This window comes from Lepidochelys olivacea (assembly GCF_965140295.1).
Source record: "Lepidochelys olivacea isolate rLepOli2 genome assembly, chromosome: 2".
Taxonomy (NCBI): Eukaryota; Metazoa; Chordata; order Testudines; family Cheloniidae; genus Lepidochelys; species Lepidochelys olivacea.
In genome coordinates, this window is record NC_140412.1 from 190,506,306 (window position 1) to 190,533,460 (window position 27,155).

At 45.1% G+C, this 27,155-nt stretch overlaps 1 protein-coding gene across 2 annotated transcripts in view; it reads right to left on the minus strand.

Moving 5' to 3' along the window:
* Nucleotides 1–27,155, minus strand: part of LOC311515317 (uncharacterized protein) — a 53,986-nt gene that overhangs the window by 17,012 nt on the left and 9,819 nt on the right. The window contains exons 2-4 of one of the 2 annotated variants that reach the window (XM_084618309.1): nucleotides 25,419–25,491; nucleotides 13,374–13,471; nucleotides 12,833–12,997 (exon numbers count right to left, since the gene is read on the minus strand). The gene's annotated coding sequence lies outside the window, so the exon portion shown is untranslated. Of the gene's footprint in view, nucleotides 1–12,832; nucleotides 12,998–13,373; nucleotides 13,512–25,418; nucleotides 25,492–27,155 lie in introns of those variants that run through there. The other variant, XR_014710101.1, reaches the window with a different exon arrangement.

Below are 27,155 nucleotides of genomic sequence, written 5' to 3' on the forward strand. Positions count from 1 at the left end.
AACGTGGTGCTCTCAGGAGAGGAGGCGGGGAAGAGGAGGGACCAGGGCGGGGATTTGGGGAAGGGGTTAGAATAGGGGCAGGGAGGGGGCAGAGACTTTGGGAAGGGGTTGGAATGGGGATGGGGAAGGGGCGGGAAGAGGTGGGGCTGGGGTCGGGCCTCATAGAAGGGGTGGAGTGGGGGTGGCGCTGGGGGGGGGGAGTTGAGCACCTACAGCAGAGAGGGGAAGTTGGCACCTATGCAAAGTGCAATGCAGCCTCTCAACATGACATAAGCCCCGTGATGACAGATAGCAACAATGGTGAGCTCCTTCTCTGATTTTGATCTGTTTTAACTGCTGAGGATAAATTAGGGAGAAGAAAGGGACTGGAACAAAGCAAGACCTTCTTTGGACATGAACATCTTCAGTAATTAGCAAGGGTGGCCAAAATGTGATGAAAATCAAGTGCAAGGTGAATAGATATAGGGATCAGATCCTCAACTGTCCAATGGAGAAATGACAATTTTACACCGGCTGAGGATCTGCCTTATGGGGTTTTCATCCAATAAAACTAAAGTACCCTTGGAAGAAAAGTCACTTTTTAAGGGCCTGATTATGGGACAATAGTGTGTAATGTTTGATATTTTCCAAAGTGTTTTTGTTACATGTAAATGATTGTAACAACTACATAAAATGGGACTAATAATGCAGCTGATGGAAGTACACAAAATGCCTCAGTCACATCCAGTGACTGATGCATCAGTCTCATTAAATACAAAACTACATAGAGTACAACAATTACAGGAAATGATTCTAAGGTCTTGATTCACACCCAATGTATGAATGTCCCCAACATACAGTGTTATTTCCTAACTCAAAAAGTGTGGCAGCCAACACGGGGGAATTCTATATTAGACCTGGTCCTACTAGATAAAGAGTATCTTAGTATCACTAAAAAGAAAAGGAGGACTTGTGGCACCTTAGAGACTAACCAATTTATTAGAGCATAAGCTTTCGTGAGCTACAGCGAAGTGAGCTGTAGCTCACGAAAGCTTATGCTCTAATAAATTGGTTAGTCTCTAAGGTGCCACAAGTCCTCCTTTTCTTTTTGCGAATACAGACTAACACGGCTGCTACTCTGAAACCTGTTAGTATCACTAGTATCACTAGTATCTCTAGTCAAGAATATGTTAAACAGAAGTTACTACAGTTGGACATTTTTTATTAACAGCAGTCCAGATGACTTGCATCCAAGATATTTAAAAGAGCTGGCTGAGGAGCATGCTGATCATTAATGTTGATTCTCAATAAGTCTTGGAGCACTGGGGAAGTTCCAGAAGACTGGAAGAAAGTTGGTATTACACCAATTTTTAAAATAGGATGACCTGGGTAATTATAGGCCTGTCATCCTGACATGGATTCCAGGCAAGATAATGGAATGACTGATACTGTACTTGATTAATAAGGAATTAAAGGAGAGTAATGTAATTAATGCAAAATCAGCATGGGTTTAGGGAAAATAGATTCTGTCAAACGAACTTGATATCTTTTTTGATGATTGATAAAGATAATAGTGTTGATGTAATAGACTTCTCTAAGGTGTTTGACTTGGTACCACGTGATATTTTGATTAAAAAACTAGAATGGTATAAAATTAACATGGCACATAATAAACGGATAAAAATCGAGCTAACTGATAGGTCTCAAAATATAACTGTAAATCGGGGAACGTCATTGAGCATGTCTATTTCCAATGGCATACTGCAGGGAGCAGTTCTTGGCCCTATGCTATTTAACATCTTTATCAGTGACCCGGAAGAAAACATAAAATCACCACTGGTAAAGTTTGTAGATGACACAAAAATTGGGGGAGTAGTAAATAATGATAGGACAGGTCACTGATTCAAAGTGGTCTAGATTGGTTGGTAAAGTGGGTGCAGTCAAAGAATATGCCTTTTAATATAGCTAAATGTAAATGTATACATATGGGAACAAGGAATGTAGGTCAGACTTGCAGGATGGGGGACTCTATCCTGGGAAGCAGTGGCTTTGAAATAGATATTGGGGTGATGGTGGATAATCAGCTGAACATGAGCTCTTAGTATGATGTTGTGACCAAAAGGGCGAATGCCATCCTGGAATGAATAAATGGGATTCTTGCGTAGGAGCAGAGACATTATTTTATCTATGTATTTGGCACTGGTGTGACTGCTAATGGAATACTGTGTCCAGATCTGTTGCCCACAATTTAAGATGGATGTTGATAAATTGGAAAAGGTTCAGAGATGAGCCATGAGAATGATGAAAGATTAGAAAACATGCTTTATAGTGATAGACCAGGGTGGGCAAACTATGGCCTGGGGGCCGCATCCGGCCCTTCAGATGTTTTAATCTGGTCCTCGAGCTCCCACCAGGGAGCAGGGTATGGGGCTTTCCCTGCTGCAGTGCTCCAGTCAGGAAGTGGGCTTAGAGGCTTGCCCTGCTCCGCTTGTGCCGTGGGTCCATGCAGCTCCCGGAAGCAGCAGCATGTCCCCCCTCCAGCTCCTACATGAAGGGGCAGCTAGGGGGCTCCACACGCTGCCCCTGCCCCAAGTGCCGCCCCTGCAGCTCTCATTGGCCGGGAACCATGACCAATGGAAGCTGCAGAGGTGGCGCCTCCGGATGGGGCAGCTTGCAGAGCCGCCTGGCTGCACTTCCATGTAGGAGATGGAAGGGGGACATGCTGCTGCTTCCGGGAGCTGCTTGAGGTAAGCGCCACCCAGAGCTTACATCCTTGACCCCCTCCTGCACCCCAATCCCTCATCCCAACCCCAGAGCCCACACCCCCAGCCGGAGCCCTCACACACACACACCCGCACCCCAACCCCCAGTTTCATGAGTATTCATGGCCCCCCCATACAATTTCCATACCCAGATGTGGCCCTTAGGCCAAAAAGTTTGCCCACCCCTGTGATAGACTCAAGAAACTCAATCTATTTTGAACAGCAAAGAGAAGTTGAAGGGGTGACTTGATTATAGTCTATAAGTACCTACATGGGGAACAAATATTTTACAAAGGGCTCTTCAATCCAGTCAATGGCTGGAATTTGAAGCTAAACAAATTCAGACTGGAAATGGTGAGAGTAATTAACCATTGGAACAATTTACCAAGGGTCGTAGTGGATTCTTCATTACTGACTTTTAAAATCAGGACGGGATGTTTTTGTAAAAAAATCTGCTCTAGAAATTATTTTGGGGAAGTTCTATGGCCTGTGTTATACACGACGAGGTCAGACTAGATGATCACAATAGTCCCTTCTGGCCTTAGAATCTGTGGCTTGCGGGTCCTCCTCCTAGCAAATAGCAGCCCTCTGTACACTCTCCCAAGTACATTTTTCTAGGGGCATAAAACACATGGGAATATACTCAGTGGTGAGCTGGAGCCAGTTCGCACCGGTTCTCTGGAACCAGTTGTTAAATTTAGAAGCCCTTTTAGAACCGGTTGTCCCACGAGGGTTGTCCACGAGGGACAACCGGTTCTAAAAGGGCTTCTAAATTTAACAACCGGCCATTTAGGTGCCGACTCTGTGGGTGCTCTGGGGCTGGAGCACCCACGGGGAAAATTTGGTGGGTGCAGAGCACACACTGGCAGCTCCCCGCCCCGTGCCACACCGGGCCTCAGCTCACCTCCACTCCGCTTCCATCTCTGAGTTACGCTCTGCCCCGCTCTGCTTCTCCCTCCCCCCGGCTTCCCGCAAATCAGCTGTTTGCGCGGGAAGCCTGGGAGGGCTGAGAAGCAAACGGCAGCTTTGCGCTCAGGCCCAGGGAGGCGGAGCGGAGGTGAGCTGGGGTGGGGGGGCATGAGGAGGGCCGCCCGCACCACAGCAGGTAACCCGGGGCGGGGTGTGTGCGCACAGCGGAACCGCTCCCACCAAATTTTCCCCGTGGGTGCTCCGGGGCTGGAGCACCCACAGAGTTGGCGCCTAAGGCACCACTTTTGATGTGATTGGGTGGGGGGGGGAGCGGCTGCTGCCTCTGTTCCTCCCCAGCTTCGCTACCCAGCCCCTAGGAGCCAGAGGGACCTGCCGGATGCTTCCCGGGAGCCGCCCCAGGTAAGCACCACCGGGACCCCCCACCTCCCCCCAGCAGGTCCCTCTGGCTCTTAGGGGCAGGGCACGGTGGGCACCGATTACAGTGGCCCACGAGACCCCCTGCCCGGTTCCAGGGACAGTCAGGGGACAGAGGAGGGGGGTGGATGGGGCAGAGGTCCGGGGGGGGGCCATCAAGGAATGTGGGGGGTTGGATGGGAAAGGGGTCCTGGGGGGCAGGGCGGGCGCAGGCCACGACCTCCTTATGGGGTGAGGAGGGAACCGGTTGTTAAGATTTGGGCAGCTCATCACTGAATATACTCATTGCAGCTAGGGATGGAACCAGATTGCTGGCTTGTACAATTAAGAGGTTGTAGATGAGTTTTTAAACTAAGAGCTGCAGGAAAGCTGACAGGTGCGGAGGAGCGCACAGTTTTGACAGAGACATCTTTTAGGGGAGGATTGATTAATGGGGATTCTCTAAATCCTAGTAAGGAGGAGAGGATAGAATTTGGTGAAACACAGGTAGGAGCTGAAGAGAAACAGTCAAATGAAAAAAGAGTCCCATTCAATTACATGACATAATGGCAGACAGCTGAAAAGTGACAATTTTTGTAAGTGCTTGTATACTGTAGCATTCATGCAGGGTTCATGCACTTGGCAACATTCAGGGCACACCCGGAGTGTTGTGTAGGAGCAGTGCACACACGGCTCCTCTCAAGGGCATGAACCTTGGAATCTCGCCCAGATGACATGAACTGTGGGAAGCCTCCCAGGACTGGGCTCAAGGCCCGAGAGCAAGGAATGCGGTAGATAGATATTGGTAAATAAGAATATTAAACAAAGCCAGTGTATTCCTTTTATCTGTTGGAGTATGTAATGTGTGGGGGGAGAGAAAGAATAAAAGAGAGGGTGGAAAGCTGACAGCAGACCAGCCTGTTGGCAGACGAGCCTGCTTGCTTGCTTAAAGCTTGTTCTGGCTTGTATTTGGACCGCAACAGTATACAAATGCTAGAAATCTAAAAACTAAGATGGGTAAACTTGAGTGCCTGGTATTAAATGAGGATATCGATATAATAGTCATCACAGAAACTTGTTAGAACAATGACAATCAATGGATACAAAATATATAGGAATGACAGAGTAGGTCATGCTGATTCGGGAGTGACGCTATATGTGAAAGAAAGCATAGAGTCAAATCTAGTAAATATGTTAAATGAATCAATCTATACCATAGGATCTCTATGGATAGAAATTCCATGCTTGAATAATAAGAATATAGCAGTAGGAATATACTAACAACCACCTGACCAGGATGTGATTAGTGTTTGTGAAAGGATCCAAAAGAACAGAGAGGCTATAACAATAGAAAACTCAACAATAAGTGGGGATTTCAGTTATCCTCACATTGACTGGATATATGTCACCTCAGGACAGGATGCAAAGAGAAAGTTTCTAGACACCATAAATGACTGCTTCTTGAGCAGCTAGTCCTGGAACCCGCAAGGGGTGAAGCAACTGTTGAATTAGTCCTAAATAGAGCACAAGATCTGGTCCAAGAGGTGTATACAGCTGAACTGCTTGGTAATATTGACCATAATATAATTAAATTTAACATCCTTATGAGGGGGAAAATACCAAAGAAGCCAACCACTGTAGCATTTAACTTCAGAAGGGACTACACAAAAATGAGGAAGGTAGTTAAATGGAAATTTAAAGGTACACTCACAAAAGTGAAATGCCCACAAGCTTTTTAAAAACACTATAATAGGGGTTCAAATTAAATGTATAACTCAAATTAAAAAACATATTAAGAGGACCAAAAAAGGTGCCACCATGGCTAAACAACAAAGTAAAAGAAGCAGTTAAGAGGCAAAAAGGCATCCTTGAAAAACTGGAAGTAAAATCCTACTGAGGAAAATAGAAAGGAGCATAAACTCTGGCAAGTCCAGGGTAAAAGTATAATTAGGTAGGCCAAAAAACGAATTTGAAGAGCAACTAACAAACAACTCAAAAACTAACAGCAAAACATCTTTAAGTACATCAGAAGCAGGAAGGCTGCCAGTCAGTGGGGCCACTGGACGATTGAGGTGCTAAAGAAGCACTCAAGGAAGATAAGGCCATCCTGGAGAAGCTAAATGAGTTCTTTCCATTGGGAGATTCCTACACCTCAGCCATTCTTTTTAGGTGACAAATCTGAGGAATTGTCCCGAGCCTCAGACTGCCAGAAGTTGGGAATGGATAACAGTGGATAGATCACTCAATGATTGCCTGTTCTGTTCATTCCCTCTGAAGCATCTGGCATTGGACACTGTCAGAAAACAGGATACCAGGCAAGATGGGCCATTGTGGCCATTCTTATATTCTTATTTTTTTATGTTGTTCCCTATGCCCTGCCTGATCATGCTCCATCGTGGCTCCTCTCATGTACTGCCTGTGAAGAGACTTTCTGCAGGTTTTGGTGAGATCCAACATGCATGGTGAAACATGCATGCTATACTCTCCTTCCTGTATGTAGCCGTTTTGGTGCACTAAGAAGTGCTGTGCCCACAGGAAGCACAGTCAAGTGATGCCCAAAATTGGCTTTGTTTTGTTTTTTTATGACTACTCTTCCATCACAAAGTTATTTCTCAAATCTTCATCTTCTGTAACCAAACTTAGGCTAAATATAGGGGGTGGAGGTTGGGTTGCAGAAGAGCATACAGCAAGATGAATTGCAGAGTAAGCTGTTGCCCAAGGGCATCCATTTATGCCATCAGATACGCTGTTCAATCCTTTCCTCTAGGAATTACCAAGTTCTTTAGGGACAGATTTTTGAAGGGATTTAGGCACCTAAGGGGATGTTCAAAGGCATTTAGGAGCCTAAAACTCATTGATTTAAATGGATAATAGGCACCTAGATGTTTTTGAAAATCCCACTAGGAGCTTAAATACTTTAAAAAATCTGGCTCTTTCTTTTTTGGTAAGGTTGAGGGATGAATGAATCAGCTTTCCCTAAAGATGCTAAAATAAAAGGAAAGAGAATGCCCCTACACCACTCTCTGCCTCCACCGAAGAAAAGAATTGACAGGAAAAGGGTGAGGAGGAGCCTGAGTCTCTTGATGATTGGACAAGATTTGAAATAAATTTCAGGTTTTAGACAACCCCCTGAAAACTGAATGCATCAGAAAGCCTTGTAGAAACCCTTGGGAACCAATACCCATGAGTTTCACCCATCTTGAGTAAATCTACTTTTTAACCTATAATTGTACCAGTAGGTGGTGCAATGTGACTTTCTGGTGTTTCCCCCCCCCCCTCTCTTTTGGGGCTGAAACAGTTTTAAACCAGTATTTCTTCATATTGTTGTCCACTCTAGATGCCTGATTAGAACAAGAATGTTAAATGAAATCCCTGAGAGGACTCTTTTAGCCACCCTGCCACACCACAATCATAAATCTTAAGAGGTAATAATTTAATAATGTGTTATGGGCACATGTGCAGGCAATTAATTAGATGCACACACAAAATGTTAGTTTTGGTTGTGGTGTGTGTTTCAGGAATGTCTTATTGAAAATTCAGCCCTACAAGTCTCTCTCTCAAGATCGCACTGAATGTCCCTGCTGACTTGGTGCTTGCATCGTTTGCAGAGCCTCCCTCTCTCTGTCACTAGACATTTGCTGATACAGTGTGTATGGTAACACCCATTGTTTCATGTTCTCTATGTATATAAATCTCCACACTGTATTTTCCACTGAATGCACCCGATGAAGTGAGCTGTAGCTCACGAAAGCTTATGCTCAAATAAATGTGTTAGTCTCTAAGGTGCCACAAGTCCTCCTGTTCTTTTTATGAATACAGAGTAACACGGCTGCTATTCTGAAACCTGATTTCTCATTGACTCTCATTGATCTTCTGAGAGATTTGGGCTTGCCTATTTACAACTTTGAAGTGGATGAGTTGCCCTCATAGGAAATATTCCTGTACTGCTGAAAAGCGCAGAAAGAAGCAATAAAATGCTGTTCTGATCAAGTGTTAGGAAAAGTGGTTGCAATAAGCAAAGTGGGTGACATAGCAGCTTTTTGTGCCTACTTGTCTCAACAGCTGTGGTTAAAGAGTTTCTTGTCTTTTGATGTTAAAAAGTAATAAATAAAGAGCTAATTTTCATCTCCAGAGTGAACAATTTATGCAGTCTCCTACTTTTCAAAGATATATAATGGCTAGATCAGGATCATTTGCCCGAGAAGACTGTATAAACTGGTCCAGATGGTGTCACTGGTCCTGTATGGTGCATATGAGGGGTGGAAGGTATCCACTCTTGTTATGTGCTTGGGAGCTATGAAGATGCTCAGGGCAGAGCTGACTGGGAATTTTTTAACTGAACATTTTTTCATTGGAAAATGAAGATTCCTCAGAACAAACCCTTTTGGCAGAAAAGGGGCAGTTTTGATTAATTTCTTGACTTAAAAAAAATGAAAAAAGTTTCAAATTTGTCGAAACAAAATATTTCAACATTTTGTAGATGAAAAATTCCAGTTTGTGGTTCAAAACAACTTTTTTTAGAAATTTAGTTAACTATAGTAAAAAAAATTAAAAATGATCAAAATCAAAGCTAAATGTTTCAAAAGGATGAAAATGAAGTATTTCAACTGACCCAAACTAAATTTATTTTGAATTTTTGGTTCATGAAAGTTTTTGAGATTTTTAACTTTTCATTCCAATTTGGGATGGGACCATTTTTTTGAAATCTTGAAAATTTTCACAGGACAGGAAAACCATTTCCCACACAACCATAGCTCAGAGCAAGGAATTGATGCAAATAAGCTTCTCACCTCCCTCTACCCACCCAGCAGCTCTACACAGATCTTGATGTTTTCTTTTGTCAGAGTTACTGTTAGGGTTGGGTGTAAGAGTATCTGGGGAGAATAAAGGTTATGAATCAGCTGGTCTGATGGATAAAATACAGGACTGGTGTCAGGAGATGTGGATTCTGTTTCTGACTCTGCCACAGTCTGATTGCCTAACCTTGAGCAACTCACTTAATGACTCTGTGTCTCAGTTTACTCATCTGTAAAATGGAGATAATCTTTACTTACTTAAACATGAGTATTGTGAAGCTTAATTCATTAGGGGATTTTCCCACTTGTAGTTGTGAAGTGCTTTATTCTGTGAGTAGTCCCATTCATTTCAGACAGAGGGTGGGGGGCAGCAGAGGGGAGGTATAGAAGCAGAGGAGGGCAAAGGGATGGGGGACGTGGATGGGGGAGGGGGACAAAAGCCAGGAATGGGGGTGTAATATAAGTACAGAGTGGGAGGGAAATAGGAGCTGGAGTGGTGCTAGGACTGGATAGGAGTAGACGGGGTGCGGGTTTCAGAAGCGTGGGGGTGTGGGTTTGAAAAATACACAGAGAGTGGGGGGCAGGATCTGGGAGAAGGTGATTGGTTAGGAACAGAGGAGGAGTGGGACAGGAGCCAAGGGCATGGAGTTGGGGATTGGATAGGTGCAGGAGCCAACAGGAGCAGAAGGGAAGGGAGGCAGAAGTGGGGGGAGGGAATAGGACTAGAAGGCAGCTGGAGACAGACTGAGGGCACAGGGGCAGAAGGATTTATAACCACTGCCCTCCAAAATCTAGAACTGAACCCAAGAGGCTTGAGTCTCACCATTCCTCTGCTGTCAGCAAATAGCTGTGAAACCTGCCAGCAAAGTGTGTGTCTCATCTCCTTCTAAGGCAGTGGTTCTCAAACTGGGGGTCGGGACCCCTCAGGGGGTCACAAGGTTATTACATGGGGGGTTGCGAGCTGTCAGCCTCCACCCCAAACCCTGCTTTGTCTCCACCATTTATAGTAGTGCTAAATATATTAAAAAAGTGTTTTTAATTTATAAGGGGGGGGGTCACACTCAGAGGCTTGCTGTCTGAAAGGGGTCACCAATACAAAATTTTGAGAACCACTGTTCTAAGGTCTGGTCCACCTAGGATACCAGCCTACTACTGCTACCCTTTACTCTGTGAACTCAAATGGTAGAGGTCCATGCTGTGGATCTAAGGTCCGAACCATGCTGATGACCCAAGGTGGGATCAGTATTGTTCCACATGATGGAATTTCTGTTTTGTTTGCGGGTTTTGGGTTTTTTTTGAATTAGGAAATTACATTGCAAAGCAAAATGATGCAACAACCCTACATTAAAAGAACAGTAAGATTGAAAAGTCAGGAAATGCGAGAATTAAGGTTGCCCATCCAATCTTAATTCACTTCCCAAAATGTACAAACGTGGCCACTAGTTGAGTGTTCCTCATTTTCTAGGTGCCCAGAAAGTGAAACACAGCACCAGATTTGCAGAAGTGCTGAATACTCACAACTCCAACAAAAGTCAATGGGAACTGTGCTTTGAGCATACAAAGTACTGTAAAAATGCCAAGTACTCTGAAAAATTAGGTCCGATTTATCTCAAACTGGGCATGCAAAGTTAATGGAAACTTTTGACAGTTTTGGCCTTAATCTCTCTGTGCCTTAGTTCTCCAGCTGTAAGATGGGAATCATAATAGCGCCTCATCTCACAAGAGTTGTGAATATAACTTCATGTATATTTGTGAATCCCTACAGAAACACCTAGGAGGAAATTCATAATTCTGTCTTCAGTGCAGCGTTTGGTTGGTATGCATTCAATAAGGCCTGGGGCCACACATTGTATGAAAGAGATACAGAGAATATTGAATGCATTCACTGAATGTGGCAAGGATCCTGTGGAAAAAATAGTGTGTGTAAGAATTAAGGATGTCACAGGCAACCTTAATTCTGGCCTTTCCTCACTTTTGAGTGCTGGAGTTTGCAACTTTACTGTTCTTCTGTGTAGTTCTTTTATGTCATTTTTATTTACACATCAGTAGCTCTTGAAAGATGTGAGGTGCTGTACAAACACAATAGGAGGCATCATCATTACTCTGAAGAGTTTACAGTTACAAATTCTAATAATAATAATAATAATAATAATTCTTGTATAGCATGTTTCAGCCATAGAGCTCAGATACAAAAGGGGAAACCGAGGCACAGAGAAATGAAGTGACTTTCCCCAGGATACACAGCAGGTCAGTGAATGGAATGCAGGTCTCCTGGACTCCCAAGAAAGTGCTCTATACACTGGACCATACTCACTCCCCTGACTTCAACAAAGTTATTCTGAATTTACACTGGTATAACTAAGATCCAGATTTGACTCATCTGCTGTTCTATCATGATGCCTGATCAAACACACCATTATACCTGTGAGTAATCCCATTGAAATTAATGAGATTTAATGCATGAATAAGGGATACTGTCATGAATAAAAGTGTGCAGGCTTTGGTTTGGAAAGTGTTTGGGGATATCTAGAGCCGGAATGGTGCTATATATAACTTATTTCTCTTTTATTTGGAAAAGAGGCCCCATTTAATGTTGGTCATTCAACTATTTTTTGTTTACATAATTGTCTTAGACTTTGCTGTTAAGGGTTCTGGAACGTTTGTGGAACCAGTATTTGCAAAGTAAGCTGTCATGGAATAAGAGGGAAGGTTCTCTCGTGGTTTGGTAACTGGTTAAAAGATAGAAAACAAAGGGTAGGAATAAATGGTCAGTTTTCAGAATGGAGAGAGGTAAACAGTGGTGTCCCCCAGTGGTCTGTACTGGGCCCAGTCCTAGTCAATATATTCATAAATGATCTGGAAAAAGAGGCAAACAGTGAGGTGGCAACATTTACAGATGATACAAAATTGCTCAAGATAGTTAAGTCCCAGGCAGACTGCGAAGAGCTACAAAAGGATCTCTCAAAACTGCGTGACTGGGCAACAAAATGGCAGATGAAATTCAATGTTGATAAATGCAAAGTAATGCACATTGGAAAACATAATCCCAATTATATATATACAATGATGGGGTCTAAATTGGCTGTGGGCAGATGTGGTCACCCCATCTCAAAAAAGATATATTGGAATTGGAAAAGGTTCAGAAAAGGGCAACCAAAATGGTTAGGCATGTAACGGCTTCCGTATGAGGAGAGATTAGTAAAACTGGGATTTTTCAGCTTGGAAAAGAGATGACTAAGGGGGGATATGATAGAGGTCTATAAAATCATAGACTGGTGTGGAGAAAGTAAATAAGGAAGTGTTATTTACTCCTTCTCATAACTTAAGATCTAGGGCTCACCAAATGAAATTAATAGGTTTAAAACAAATGAAAGGAAGTATTTTTTCACACAATGCACAGTTAACCTGTGGAACTCCTTGCCAGAGGATGTTGTGAAGGTCAAGACTATAACAGGGTTCAAAAAAGAATTAGATAAGTTAATGGAGGATAGGACCATCAATGGCTATTAGCCAGGATGGGCAGGGATGGTGTCCCTCGTCTCTGTTTGCCAGAAGCTAAGAATGGGCAACAGGGGATGGATCACTTGATGATTACCTGTCCTTTTCATTCCCTCTGGGGCACCTGGCCTTGGCTGCTGTCAGAAGATAGGATACTGGGCTAGATGGAAGTGAGAGGTTTTTCGCAGGAGTGGGTGGGTGAGATTCTGTGGCCTGCGTTGTGCAGGAGGTCGGACTAGATGATCATAATGGTCCCTTCTGACCTTAGTATCTATCTATCTATGGACTTTTGGTCTGACCCAGTGTGGCTGTTCTTATGTTCTTATGAGTTCCACAGGTACCTGGGCCCCCTTCTGAGGAGCATCTGCCACACTTTAGAGTGCTAATAAAGAGAAAATAAGAATAGGATCTTCAGTGAGGAAGAACAGAACAACAACAAAGATCTCCTCCCTGCCCCCAGGTATATCTACTTACTTCCCCATAGTGCTCCAGCAGCCACTCCTCATCTCCATCTTATGACTGATACAGCCCTTTTTATGGGGCTCCATTGAATCCGGTGGGAGAGTAGTATGGGTAGAATGGTTGGCTTACAAGGAGGCACCCCTGGATCTGGGCTGAGACTAGTCTCCACTCTGTCTCCTAGAAAAGAACACAAGAGAGAAAGAAACAGTTAGCTCAGTTACTAAGCTTTAAGAACAAAACAGAGGAAATGAGAATAATAAAATGAAAATGAAAATAAGTATAGAATAAATGTGTGAAAATAATAGGAAGTGATGGTTTCCACCATATATGGTGTATACCAAGCCTAGAGCTGTCCAGGGAGAGGCTCAAATATGTGGCTAGTTGGGTGACTCAATGTTCTCTGCCATGCCCCCTGACAGTGAGTGGACATCGCGTCTCACAATGTGTATGCAGCTCCTTGTGCCACACATTTGAAGAAAAGCAATGGAACAAACCGAAAATGTGAACAGATGCAAATATAGGTTATATACCATAGAGACGATTATTTACTTGCCTCTGGGATCTGTGCTGGGAACTGTGGGGTAGGTACCCAGAGGGTATTGCAACGGATACTGTTCCAAATAATGCCAGTGTGGACACAGGATAGAACTGCTAGGGTTTAAGACACAAATCAACAGAGCTAATGTGAATGGATTGAACTGATTGTGCCATTCTGTCCAAGCGGTTCAGGTGAAAAAATCCTTTCCTTCTTGATAAGTAGGTATATGGAATCTCTCTTTGAAGGCTAACTCATCTTGTGGTAACACAGCTTGCACTGAAACAAGGATAAATGGTTAGACTAAGGGAATGGTGCTTTTTCAGTTGGTTATTAACTATTACTCAAATTTTCTCCTTTCCCTACTTGTCGTATTTTATGATTTCAATAAACTATTGGTGTAGATAAAGATTTTGATTGTTTTACATGTGACCTCAAATCTGAATAATGGATGCTGGTCCTGACGTTATCATTTAAGAGCAATCAGTAGTTCCTTATAGAAATAGGATTGTCTGATGGGAACAGAGTGGGAAGGGGAAACTATGGGTCAGGGGTAGTCATACTCAAAAACACTTTGCTGAGAGACAGTGGGAGCAGCCGAGAAGGCTCTATAAGGAGAGAAAAAGTCATCTTTGCATCTCATCTTGGCCCTACCCACTCGCCAGCAGCAGGAGCAGCAGTAAGAATCTATTTCCATCAGCAATTTTCCCTTTCGAACCAGGAAGCCATAGGCACAGCAACCATGACTCCACAGGGGAATGAGTTAGCACCTGTCATAAATATAAAGGGAAGGGTAAACCCCTTTGAAATCCCTCCTGGCCAGGGGAAAGCTCCTCTCACCTGTAAAGGGTTAAGAAGCTAAAGGTAACCTCACTGGCACCTGACCAAAATGACCAATGAGGAGACAAGATACTTTCAAAAGCTGGGAGGAGGGAGAGAAACAAAGGGTCTGTGTGTCTGTCTATATGCTGGTTTTCTGCTGGGGATAGACCAGGAATGGAGTCTTAGAACTTTTAGTAAGTAATCTAGCTAGGTATGTGTTAGATTATGATTTCTTTAAATGGCTGAGAAAAGAATTGTGCTGAATAGAATAACTATTTCTGTCTGTGTATCTTTTTGTAACTTAAGGTTTTGCCTAGAGGGGTTCTCTATATTTTTGAATCTAATTACCCTGTAAGATATCTACCATCCTGATTTTACAGGGGGGATTTGTTTATTTCTATTTACTTCTATTTTTATTAAAAGTCTTCTTGTAAGAAAACTGAATGCTTTTTCATTGTTCTCAGATCCAAGGGTTTGGGTCTGTGGTCACCTATGCAAATTGGTGAGGCTTTTTATCCAACAAAAAGAAAAGGAGTACTTGTGGCACCTTAGAGACTAACCAATTTATTTGAGCATGAGCTTTCGTGAGCTACAGCTCACTTCATCGGATGTGCAAATTTGCAAATTGGATACTATTAATTTAGGCTTAAATAGAGACTGGGAGTGGCTAAGTCATTATGCAAGGTAACCTGTTTCCTCTTGTTTTTTCCTACCCCCCCCCCCAGATGTTCTGGTTTAACTTGGATTTAAACTTGGAGAGTGGTCAGTTTGGATGAGCTATTACCAGCAGGAGAGTGAGTTTGTGTGTGTATGGGGGTTGGGGGGATGTGAGAAAACCTGGATTTGTGCAGGAAATAGCCCAACTTGATTATCATGCACATTGTGTAAAGAGTTGTCACTTTGGATGGGCTATCACCAGCAGGAGAGTGAATTTGTGTGGGGGGGTGGAGGGTGAGAAAACCTGGATTTGTGCTGGAAATGGCCCACCTGATGATCACTTTAGATAAGCTATTACCAGCAGGACAGTGGGGTGGGAGGAGGTATTGTTTCATATTCTCTGTGTATATATAAAGTCTGCTGCAGTTTCCACGGTATGCATCCAATGAAGTGAGCTGTAGCTCACGAAAGCTCATGCTCAAATAAATTGGTTAGTCTCTAAGGTGCCACAAGTACTCCTTTTCTTTTTGCGAATACAGACTAACACGGCTGTTACTCTGAAACTTTTTATCCAACATTTCCCAGGAAAGGGGGGGTGCAAGTGTTGGGAGGATTGTTCATTGTTCTTAAGATCCAAGGGTTTGGGTCTGTAGTCACCTAGGCAAATTGGTGAGGCTTTTTACCAAACCTTGTCCAGGAAGTGGGGTGCAAGGTTTTGGGAAGTATTTTGGGGGGAAAGACGCGTCCAAACAGCTCTTCCCCAGTAACCAGTATTAGTTTGGTGGTGGTAGCGGCCAATCCAAGGACAACGGGTGGAATATTTTGTACCTTGGGGAAGTTTTGACCTAAGCTGGTAAAGATAAGCTTAGGAGGTTTTTCATGCAGGTCCCCACATCTGTACCCTAGAGTTCAGAGTGGGGGAGGAACCTTGACATGGTGGCATAGTGGTGGGATTAACCTGAAATCATTTTGAGATCCAGTTGAGATTTTTTGAACTAGAAATACAGATTTTAAAAAGGAAATTTTTTTTTTCCTTTGGAAAGGAAGTCCAGAAAGCATCTGAAACTGAAAGCAGCTTGTTTTTTTTCTCTGCTTTGTGGCCAAGCAGAGACAAAAGGGGATTATCTTTGTGAATTGCAGGTTTTCTTTGCCTGGAGGCAGGGTACTTAACTCCTGCAGGGAAATTCACAGTCTTCCAACCCAGAGTTTTTTTTTTTTCTTTTCTTCCTAAAAGTAAATAGGCGGTGTGTGTTCTACCCATTTGCTTTTTCTTTGGGCTGGGTAAGCAGGTTTCCAAGTAGTTGGAGGTTTTTTTGCTTTAATTTGGGCCCAGAGCAGAGACAAGGGAATTGTCTTTTTCTGTAGGCTGACAATCACTATCAGAGAATAGCTATTCTATTCCAGCCCAGCAAAATTTTACAGCCAAGTTTTGTTTGTTTATTTCTAAACCTCGGGTGTAAAGTTAGTTAAAAACAGAGAGGTTAGAATGACAAAATCCGCAGCTCGACTACAGCTGGAATTAGCCAAATTTCAGGCTGAGGAAAAACAAAGGGAACATGAAAGACAGATAGAACTCATGTGGCTGGAGAAGGAGGTACAGGAGGCTGCCCACAAGAGGGAAATGGAGGCAAGGAAGCATGTGGAGGAGGAGAAGGAAAAAGAGAGGAAGCATGTGGAGGAGGTGGAGAGGATAAAGGCCCAGCAGAATATACCAACAAACCCTAGCAATCCTTCTCCAGATACCACTTCCCATCCCAGAAAGTTCCCCACCTACAAGGCAGGTGATGATACTGAGGCCTTCTTAGAAAACTTCGAAAGGGCCTGCCTTGGGTACAACATCTCTACTGACCAATACATGGTAGAGCTGAGGCCGCAGCTCAGTGGACCCTTAGCTGAGGTGGCAGCTGAAATGCCTAAAGAACACATGAACAAGTATGAACTGTTTAAATCCAAGGCGAGAGTCAGAATGGGGATAACACCCGAGCAGTCTCGTCGGAGGTTCCGAGCCCTAAGGTGGAAACCAGACATGTCATTTACCCGACATGCCTACCACATTGTGAAACATTGGGATGCCTGGATATCAGGAGCAAGTGTTGAATCTCCAGTAAATTTGCCCTTCCTAATGCAAATGGAACAATTCTTAGAGGGTGTTCCTGAGGAAATAGAAAGATACATCCTAGATGGGAAACCCAAAACTGTAATCGAGGCAGGAGCGATTGGAGCCAGATGGGTGAAGGTGGCAGAGAAGAAGAAAACTGGTCGCAGTTGGAGCGGAGACCAGAAGGGACCACCCAATTACCCCCTATTACCCCCCCCTATTACCGGGGGCCGCCCAAAGCCCCACCTACCTCCCAAAGAACCCTCCAGACCCCTTATCATCCCACCACCCCGTTCTCCAGCAACCCTCCTCGCCCCAGTGACCCGTCAGCTGGACGATGTTTTAAATGTAACGAGCTAGGGCATGTAAAGGCCAACTGCCCCAAGAACCCCAACAGATTACAGTTCATTGCACCGGAATCACACCAGAGGTCCACAGGCCCAGATACCTCCCAGATACCCTTGGAGCGGAGGGAAACGGTGAGTGTGGGCGGGAAGAAGGTCACCGCATGGAGGGACACCGGAGCACAAGTGTCAGCTATCCATGCTTCCTTAGTGGACCCCAATTTAATCAACCCAGAGATCCAAGTGACGATTCAACCCTTCAAGTCCAACTCTTTCAATTTGCCTACAGCCAAGTTGCCTGTCCAGTACAAGGGCTGGTCAGGAATGTGGACTTTTGCAGTCTATGATGATTATCCCATCCCTATGCTGTTAGGGGAAGACTTGGCCAATCATGTGAAGCAGGCCAAGAGGGTGGGAACGGTCACCCGCAGCCAGGCTAAACAAGCCGTGAGGCCTAGCTCTGTTCCAGAAACTTCTATCAGGACCCAGTCAGAGGTGATGGACCCGGACCCCAGGCCAATGTCTGCAACAGCAGTAGTGGATCCAGTCCCAGAGACCCAGACGGAACCAGTCCCAGAACCGGAACCAGCCGAACAACCAACACCAGACCCTGTGTCAGCACTGAATCCAGTACTTGCAACCTCAACACCAGAGGGCCCCACCGAACCTGAACTGGCAGCAGCCGATAACCCTACACAAGAGGCTCAGCCGGAGCCTGAATCCCAACATAGTACACCAGCGGAGAGCGGTTCACAGTCAACAGAAACAGCTCCATCCCCTATATCGCTTCCAGAGGGACCAAGCCTAGGTCCACAATCCAATGAGGAACTGATGTCTCCAGCATCAAGGGAACAGTTCCAGACCGAACAGGAAGCAGATGAAAGCCTCCAGAGAGCTTGGACGGCGGCACGGAGCAACCCACCGCCTCTCAGCTCTTCTAATCGATCCAGGTTTGTTGTAGAAAGAGGACTTTTATACAAGGAAACTCTTTCTGGTGGACACCGGGAAGACTGGCATCCTCAGAGACAGTTGGTAGTTCCAACTAAATACCGGGCCAAGCTCTTGAGCTTAGCCCACGATCACCCTAGTGGCCATGCTGGGGTGAACAGGACCAAAGACCGTTTGGGGGGGTCATTCCACTGGGAGAGAATGGGCAAGGATGTTTCTACCTATGTCCAGTCTTGTGAGGTGTGCCAAAGAGTGGGAAAACCCCAAGACCAGGTCAAAGCCCCTCTCCAGCCACTCCCCATCATTGAAGTTCCATTTCAGCGAGTAGCTGTGGATATTCTGGGTCCTTTTCCGAAAAAGACACCCAGAGGAAAGCAGTACATACTGACTTTCATGGATTTTGCCACCCGATGGCCAGAAGCAGTAGCTCTAAGCAACACCAGGGCTAAAAGTGTGTGCCAGGCACTAGCAGACATTTTTGCCAGGGTAGATAGGCCCTCCGACATCCTCACAGATGCAGGGACTAATTTCCTGGCAGGAACTATGGAAAACCTTTGGGAAGCTCATGGGGTAGATCACTTGGTTGCCACTCCTTACCACCATCAAACAAATGGCATGGTGGAGAAGTTTAATGGAACTTTGGGGGCCATGATACGTAAATTCGTAAATGAGCTAGGGTGTGGTCTGGGGTGGTCCCTTCTGGTCTCCGCTCCAACTGCGACCAGTTTTCTTCTTCTCTGCCACCTCCACCCATCTGGCTCCAATCTCTCCTGCCTCGATTACAGTTTTGGGTTTCCCATCTAGGATGTATCTTTCTATTTCCTCAGGAACACCCTCTAAGAATTGTTCCATTTGCATTAGGAAGGGCAAATTTACTGGAGATTCAACACTTGCTCCTGATATCCAGGCATCCCAATGTTTCACAATGTGGTAGGCATGTCGGGTAAATGACATGTCTGGTTTCCACCTTAGGGCTCGGAACCTCCGACGAGACTGCTCGGGTGTTATCCCCATTCTGACTCTCGCCTTGGATTTAAACAGTTCATACTTGTTCATATGTTCTTTAGGCATTTCAGCTGCCACCTCAGCTAAGGGTCCACTGAGCTGCGGCCTCAGCTCTACCATGTATTGGTCAGTAGAGATGTTGTACCCAAGGCAGGCCCTTTCGAAGTTTTCTAAGAAGGCCTCAGTATCATCACCTGCCTTGTAGGTGGGGAACTTTCTGGGATGGGAAGTGGTACCTGGAGAAGGATTGCTAGGGTTTGTTGGTATATTCTGCTGGGCCTTTATCCTCTCCATCTCCTCCACATGCTTCCTTGCCTCCATTTCCCTCTTGTGGGCAGCCTCCTGTACCTCCTTCTCCAGCCGCATGAGTTCTATCTGTCTTTCATGTTCCCTTTGTTTTTCCTCAGCCTGAAATTTGGCTAATTCCAGCTGTAGTCGAGCCGAGGATTTGGCCATTCTAACCTCTCTGTTTTTAACTAACTTTACACCCGAGGTTTAGAAATAAACAAACAAAACTTGGCTGTAAAATTTTGCTGGGCTGGAATAGAATAGCTATTCTCTGATAGTGATTGTCAGCCTACAGAAAAAGACAATTCCCTTGTCTCTGCTCTGGGCCCAAATTAAAGCAAAAAACCTCCAACTACTTGGAAACCTGCTTACCCAGCCCAAAGAAAAAAAAATTTCTTTTCAAACCTGTGCTCCTTGTAAAACAAAAAAAAATCAAAATCCTAAAAAAAACCCTGCCACTTTTGTCTCCAGGCAAATGGGTAGAGCACACACCCCCTATTTACTTTTAGGAAGAAAAGAAAAAAAAAACCTCTGGGTTGGAAGACTGTGAATTTCCCTGCAGGAGTTAAGTACCCTGCCTCCAGGCAAAGAAAACCTGCAATTCACAAGATAATCCCCTTTTGTCTCTGCCTGGCCACAAAGCAGAGAGAAACCAAGCTGCTTTCAGTTTCAAAGCTGCTTTCTGGACTTCCTAAAAATTCCTTTTTAAAATCTGTATTTCTAATTCAAAAAATCTCAACTGGATCTCAAAATGATTTCAGGTTAATCCCACCGCTGCCACCATGTCACGGTTCCTCCCCCACTCTGAACTCTAGGGTACAGATGTGGGGACCTGCATGAAAAACCTCCTAAGCTTATCTTTACCAGCTTAGGTCAAAACTTCCCCAAGGTACAAAATATTACCCCCGTTATCCTTGGACTGGCCGCTACCACCACCAAACTAATACTGGTTACTGGGGAAGAGCTGTTTGGACGCGTCCTTCCCCCCAAAATACTTCCCAAAACCTTGCACCCCACTTCCTGGACAAGGTTTGGTAAAAAGCCTCACCAATTTGCCTAGGTGACTACAGACCCAGACCCTTGGATCTTAAGAACAATGAACAATCCTCCCAACCTTGCACCCCCCTTTTCCTGGGAAATGTTGGATAAAAAGCCTCACCAATTTGCATAGGTGACCACAGACCCAAACCCTTGGATCTGAGAACAATGAAAAAGCATTCAGTGTTTTACAAGAAGACTTTTAATAAAAAATAGAAGTAAATAGAAATAAAGAAATCCCCCCTGTAAAATCAGGATGGTAGATATCTTACAGGGTAATTAGATTCAAAACATAGAGAACCCCTCTAGGCAAAACCTTAAGTTACAAAAAAGATACACAGACAGAAATAGTTATTCTATTCAGCACAATTCTTTTCTCAGCCATTTAAAGAAATCATAATCTAACACATACCTAGCTAGATTACTTACTAAAAGTTCTAAGACTCCATTCCTGTTCTGTCCCCGGCCAAGACGACTACAGACAGACACAGACACTTTGTTTCTCTCCCTCCTCCCAGCTTTTGAAAGTATCTTGTCTCCTCATTGGTCATTTTGGTCAGGTGCCAGCGAGGTTACCTTTAGCTTCTTAACCCTTTACAGGTGAGAGGAGCTTTCCCCTGGCCAGGAGGGATTTCAAAGGGGTTCACCCTTCCCTTTATATTTATGACAAGCACTCCAATGATTGGGACCTAGTGTTGCAGCAGTTGCTCTTTGCCTACAGAGCTGTACCACATCCCAGTTTAGGGTTTTCCCCATTTGAACTTGTTTATGGCCGTGAGGTTAAGGGGCCATTGCAGTTGGTGAAGCAGCAATGGGAGGGATTTACACCGTCTCCAGGAACTAACATTCTGGACTTCGTGACCAACCTACAAAACACCCTCTGAACCTCTTTAGCCCTTGCTAGAGAAAACTTACAGGATGCTCAAAAAGAGCAAAAAGCCTGGTATGATAAACATGCCAGAGAGCGTTCCTTCAAAGTAGGAGACCAGGTCATGGTCTTAAAGGCGCTCCAGGCCCATAAAATGGAAGCATCGTGGGAAGGGCCATTCGTGGTCCAGGAGCGCCTGGGAGCTGTTAATTATCTCATAGCATTCCCCACCTCCAACCGAAAGCCTAAGGTGTACCATATTAATTCTCTTAAGCCCTTTTATTCCAGAGAATTAAAGGTTTGTCAGTTTACAGCCCAGGGAGGAGACGATGCTGAGTGGCCCGAAGGTGTCTACTACGAAGGGAAATGTGGTGGTGGTGTGGAAGAGGTGAACCTCTCCATGACCCTTGGGTGTATGCAGCGACAGCAGATCCAGGAGCTGTGCACTAGCTACGCGCCAACATTCTCAGCCACCCCAGGACTGACTGAACGGGCATACCACTCCATTGACACAGGTAATGCTCACCCAATTAGGGTCCAACCTTACCAGGTGTCTCCTCAAGCTAAAACTGCTATAGAACGGGAGATCCAGGATATGTTACAGATGGGTGTAATCCGCCCCTCTGAAAGTGCATGGGCATCTCCAGTGGTTCTAGTTCCCAAACCAGATGGGGAAATACGTTTTTGCGTGGACTACCGTAAGCTAAATGCTGTAACTTGCCCAGACAACTATCCAATGCCACGCACAGATGAACTATTAGAGAAACTGGGACGGGCCCAGTTCATCTCTACCTTGGACTTAACCAAGGGGTACTGGCAGGTACCGCTAGATGAATCTGCCAAGGAAAGGTCAGCCTTCACCACACATCTCGGGCTGTATGAATTTAATGTACTCCCTTTCGGGCTGCGAAATGCACCCGCCACTTTCCAAAGACTTGTAGATGGTCTCCTAGCGGGATTAGGAGAATATGCAGTCGCCTACCTTGACGATGTGGCCATATTTTCGGATTCCTGGGCAGACCACCTGGAACATCTACAAAAAGTCCTTGAGCGCATAAGGAAGGCAGGACTAACTGTTAAGGCTAAGAAGCGTCAAATAGGCCTAAACAGAGTGACTTACCTTGGACACCAGGTGGGTCAAGGAACTATCAGCCCCCTACAGGCCAAAGTGGATGCTATCCAAAAGTGGCCTGTCCCAAAGTCAAAGAAACAGGTTCAATCCTTCTTAGGCTTGGCCGGTTATTAGAGACGATTTGTACCGCACTACAGTCAAATCGCTGCCCCACTGACAGACCTAACCAAAAAGAAACAGCCAAATGCTGTTCAGTGGACCGAAAAGTGTCAGAAGGCCTTTTACAAGCTTAAAGCGACACTCATGTCTGACCCTGTACTAAGGGCCCCAGACTTTGACAAACCGTTCCTAGTAACCACAGATGCGTCCGAGCGTGGTGTGGGAGCAGTTTTAATGCAGAAAGGACCTGATCAAGAATTCCACCCTGTAGTGTTTCTCAGCAAAAAACTGAGAGGGAAAGCAACTGGTCAGTCACTGAAAAAGAATGTTACGCCATTGTCTACGCTCTGGAAAAGCTACGCCCATATGTTTGGGGACGGCGTTTCCACCTGCAAACCGACCATGCTGCACTGAAGTAGCTTCACACCGTCAAAGAAACTAACAAAAAACTTCTTCGGTGGAGTTTAGCTCTCCAAGATTTTGATTTCGACATCCGACACATCTCAGGAGCTTCTAACAAAGTGGCTGATGCACTCTCCCGTGAAAGTTTCCCAGAATCAACTGGTTAAAATCGTCCTTGAGATGTAGAAAATATTGTTAGTCTTTATGTACTTGGTAGTATATTTAGAGATGCATGTGTCTTATTAACTCTGTTTTCCTAGAGCTCCAGGAAGAAATCCCAGCCAGTGTTTCACCCTAGCTGAGATTTGGGGGGCGTGTCATAAATATAAAGGGAAGGGTAAACCCCTTTGAAATCCCTCCTGGCCAGGGGAAAGCTCCTCTCACCTGTAAAGGGTTAAGAAGCTAAAGGTAACCTCACTGGCACCTGACCAAAATGACCAATGAGGAGACAAGATACTTTCAAAAGCTGGGAGGAGGGAGAGAAACAAAGGGTCTGTGTGTCTGTCTATATGCTGGTTTTCTGCCGGGGATAGACCAGGAATGGAGTCTTAGAACTTTTAGTAAGTAATCTAGCTAGGTATGTGTTAGATTATGATTTCTTTAAATGGCTGAGAAAAGAATTGTGCTGAATAGAATAACTATTTCTGTCTGTGTATCTTTTTGTAACTTAAGGTTTTGCCTAGAGGGGTTCTCTATATTTTTGAATCTAATTACCCTGTAAGATATCTACCATCCTGATTTTACAGGGGGGATTTGTTTATTTCTATTTACTTCTATTTTTATTAAAAGTCTTCTTGTAAGAAAACTGAATGCTTTTTCATTGTTCTCAGATCCAAGGGTTTGGGTCTGTGGTCACCTATGCAAATTGGTGAGGCTTTTTATCCAACATTTCCCAGGAAAGGGGGGGTGCAAGTGTTGGGAGGATTGTTCATTGTTCTTAAGATCCAAGGGTTTGGGTCTGTAGTCACCTAGGCAAATTGGTGAGGCTTTTTACCAAACCTTGTCCAGGAAGTGGGGTGCAAGGTTTTGGGAAGTATTTTGGGGGGAAAGACGCGTCCAAACAGCTCTTCCCCAGTAACCAGTATTAGTTTGGTGGTGGTAGCGGCCAATCCAAGGACAACGGGTGGAATATTTTGTACCTTGGGGAAGTTTTGACCTAAGCTGGTAAAGATAAGCTTAGGAGGTTTTTCATGCAGGTCCCCACATCTGTACCCTAGAGTTCAGAGTGGGGGAGGAACCTTGACAGCACCTCTCCCTTGCCTCAGTCTAAGATAAAATTAAAGCATGAATAGAAATCTGTAAAGTCTGAACTACAATCACAGAACATTGACCTTGTCTTAGGAAATGAGCAAATGAAAACAGAAATAAGTAGCAGTACAAAATGAGGGGTAAACAATTAGCAGAGAGCTGTGTAGATGAGGTTCAACAAGCAGATATTTGGAGACCACATATCCCATGGAAATCAAGAAATAGCTTCAACAGGAATGTCAAGGAATTGTTAAATATAGATAAAAGTTTGAGAATCAAATTCACAGCTGAACGTGCAAGAAATATGTGGTGTAAGTTATGCTCAGCTAGGCTCCCATCACTCTGCTTTTACCCACTTACTAAAATAGCAATGCATAAGGGAGTCTTAATCGGTGTATTTTGCATGCTGATTCCAGAAAGAAACTGTAAGAATGTGCAAGTTATATAATTGTTACATTTCCTGACACCCTCTTCTTAGCTGCTTTTCTTGCTATAGCTCCTCCCTTCTTGTTTCTTTTCATGTGAGATACATCATCTTAGACACCATCTTAGACACAGGCTCAGTGAGCTACTTTCAGGGTCAGAGTTTGATATGTCAGCAGGAACTGGGCAGCAAGACACTGGAGGAAGTAAGTCTGCCTGGAACAGGGGCACCTGAGGATCCAGAGTCAGCTGACACAGCTACCAGAGTCGAAGGGACTGGGCCTAAGCCAGTGGGAGATGTGCTGATTAAGTGCCTCTTTTGACTAGTCTACACCTGTGGCTCTTGTAGAGCCCCAGCTGAGTTTTACGGCTGCTCTACTCTCCTGACAGACCCCCTCAAGGAGGTCAGTGACAGTCTCAAATATTATTAATATTTGTGTTACCATAGCACCTTGAGGCCCCGATCAAGATGAGGGTCGGCTGTACTAGACTGGGCACATTTGCACAGTAAGAGACTATCCCTACCCCAAACAGCTTACAATTGGGATAGACAAGACAGACAAAGGGTGGGAGAAAGGAAGTATCATCATCCCCCTTTTTACAGCTGGAGAACTGAGGCACAGAGAGATTACATGACTTGCTCAAGGTCACCCAGGAAATCTGTAGCAGTTAGGATTTGAACCCACATTACCTGAATCCCAGTCCAGGGCCATGACCATCCTTCCTCTACACTGATGACAGCAGTAACACACATGTCAAGTGGGCTGGAAGAAGGAAGACATTACAACAACTTAGACTCTTTCAGACTTTAGCTCAGCTAGCATCCCCACCTGGCCTTTAGTCTGTACAGTAGGTCCCCCATAGAAGTACAAAACAAGGCCTCCCTCAGAGGGCGCAGTATGTGCTCCCATGCACCCGAAGCCAGTTGAGCTGGTCAATGTGGAGTGGTCAGGACTATGGCTGCAACTCATTCATTCTCACCCTTTCCTTAGGTTTGGTTGCTCCCACTGATGCACTAGGAGGGAGAAGTCCCTGGGCTGAGCTGGTCACAGCTAATTTAGTGTCAGTTAAAGTGGCTTTTGTAGCAAGTTGCAGTCATGGCACTGGACATTTCTGGTTTGTTCTGCATTAGCTGCTGTGTGAGCAGACAGATGCTAAAAGTCAGACAGACATTTACACAGGATCCAAGGATCCAACTACTTACCCCAAAGGATAAAAAAAAAGATAAAGAACATCATTTGTTCAGCATTGTAGTGAGGTGGAGTGGCCTCCCACTGAGCCAGAGGAGTAGGAACCACTCTCTGATCTTGGTGGGTGGAGCCAGGCTGGGCTTGTTCCTCCCGTTGGAAGCTAAGAGGTGGGACAGGAAGTATAAAAGTGGAGCCTTTAATTCAGTTGACTCTAAGCCAGCAAAGGGAGCAGATGTCTCTAGGCCCCTGCAGATCCCTGGAGCGGAACCTGTGCTGCGCCACGCCCTGCTCCTGGAAGAGAGTGATCCAGGAGAAGAGCTGCCAGGACTGCCATTCACCTGTACCCCTAAGAGACAGACAATGACTCCGAGCCACGGATACCTTACAGTGGGAGAGTAGGAAGTAGCCCAGGGACAGCCAATATAGTCCGGTTGTGTTGCTGCTTCAACATCGGTCAATGTGTTTTGGGCAGATCCCCAGTGACACAGTGGCGGAACACTCCCCCACTGTTTGGGCCCTGGGCTGGGACCCAGTGGAATAGGGTGGGCTCAGGTCCCCCTACCCCGGCTGCCAGCCCCATCCCTGGGGTGGCAGCCTCACCACATAAGGCCAAAATGCCTGCATTTGACTGCCGTCTACCTGAGCCAAGACGCCTTACAAATGGCTGTCTTCAGGGTCAGAGACACCCCCTTTCCCCCGAGCCCCAAGACTGTTTGTTCTGCCCTGCCTGAGGGACAAAGCCCTAACACTGTTTGTGGTTCCACCCTGCCGGAGGGCCTGAGCCCCAAGACTGTTTGTGGCTCCGCCCTGCACAAGGGACTGGGCCCATAGACTTTGTTCTGCTCTGCCCAAGGGATGGGACCCGACTATTTGGTTAATCTGCCCTGCCTGAGGTCCAGAGCCCCGAGACTGTTTGTTCGCTATGCTCTATCCTGCTAGAGGGGTCTCGGCCCCACCTCTTGAATTGCTAATCATCTGGAACTGGGCGGTGCCCCAGTGATATAGTGTGATGGAGTGGCTTCCCACTGAACCAATGGGAGAGGAATGACTACAAAACCACTGCAAGCATGAAGAAAACACCCAGCTGTTTAGGCTTAATAGAACTGCACATGAAGTGGGGGGTTGTTTTGATTTACCTCACAGGCAACCCAAGCCACAGATAAAAAAGCAGCCAGAGATTCACCTAACTTGGTGTCCTGGAGCCATACACCCTCCTAGACCCACATTGAACACTTTCC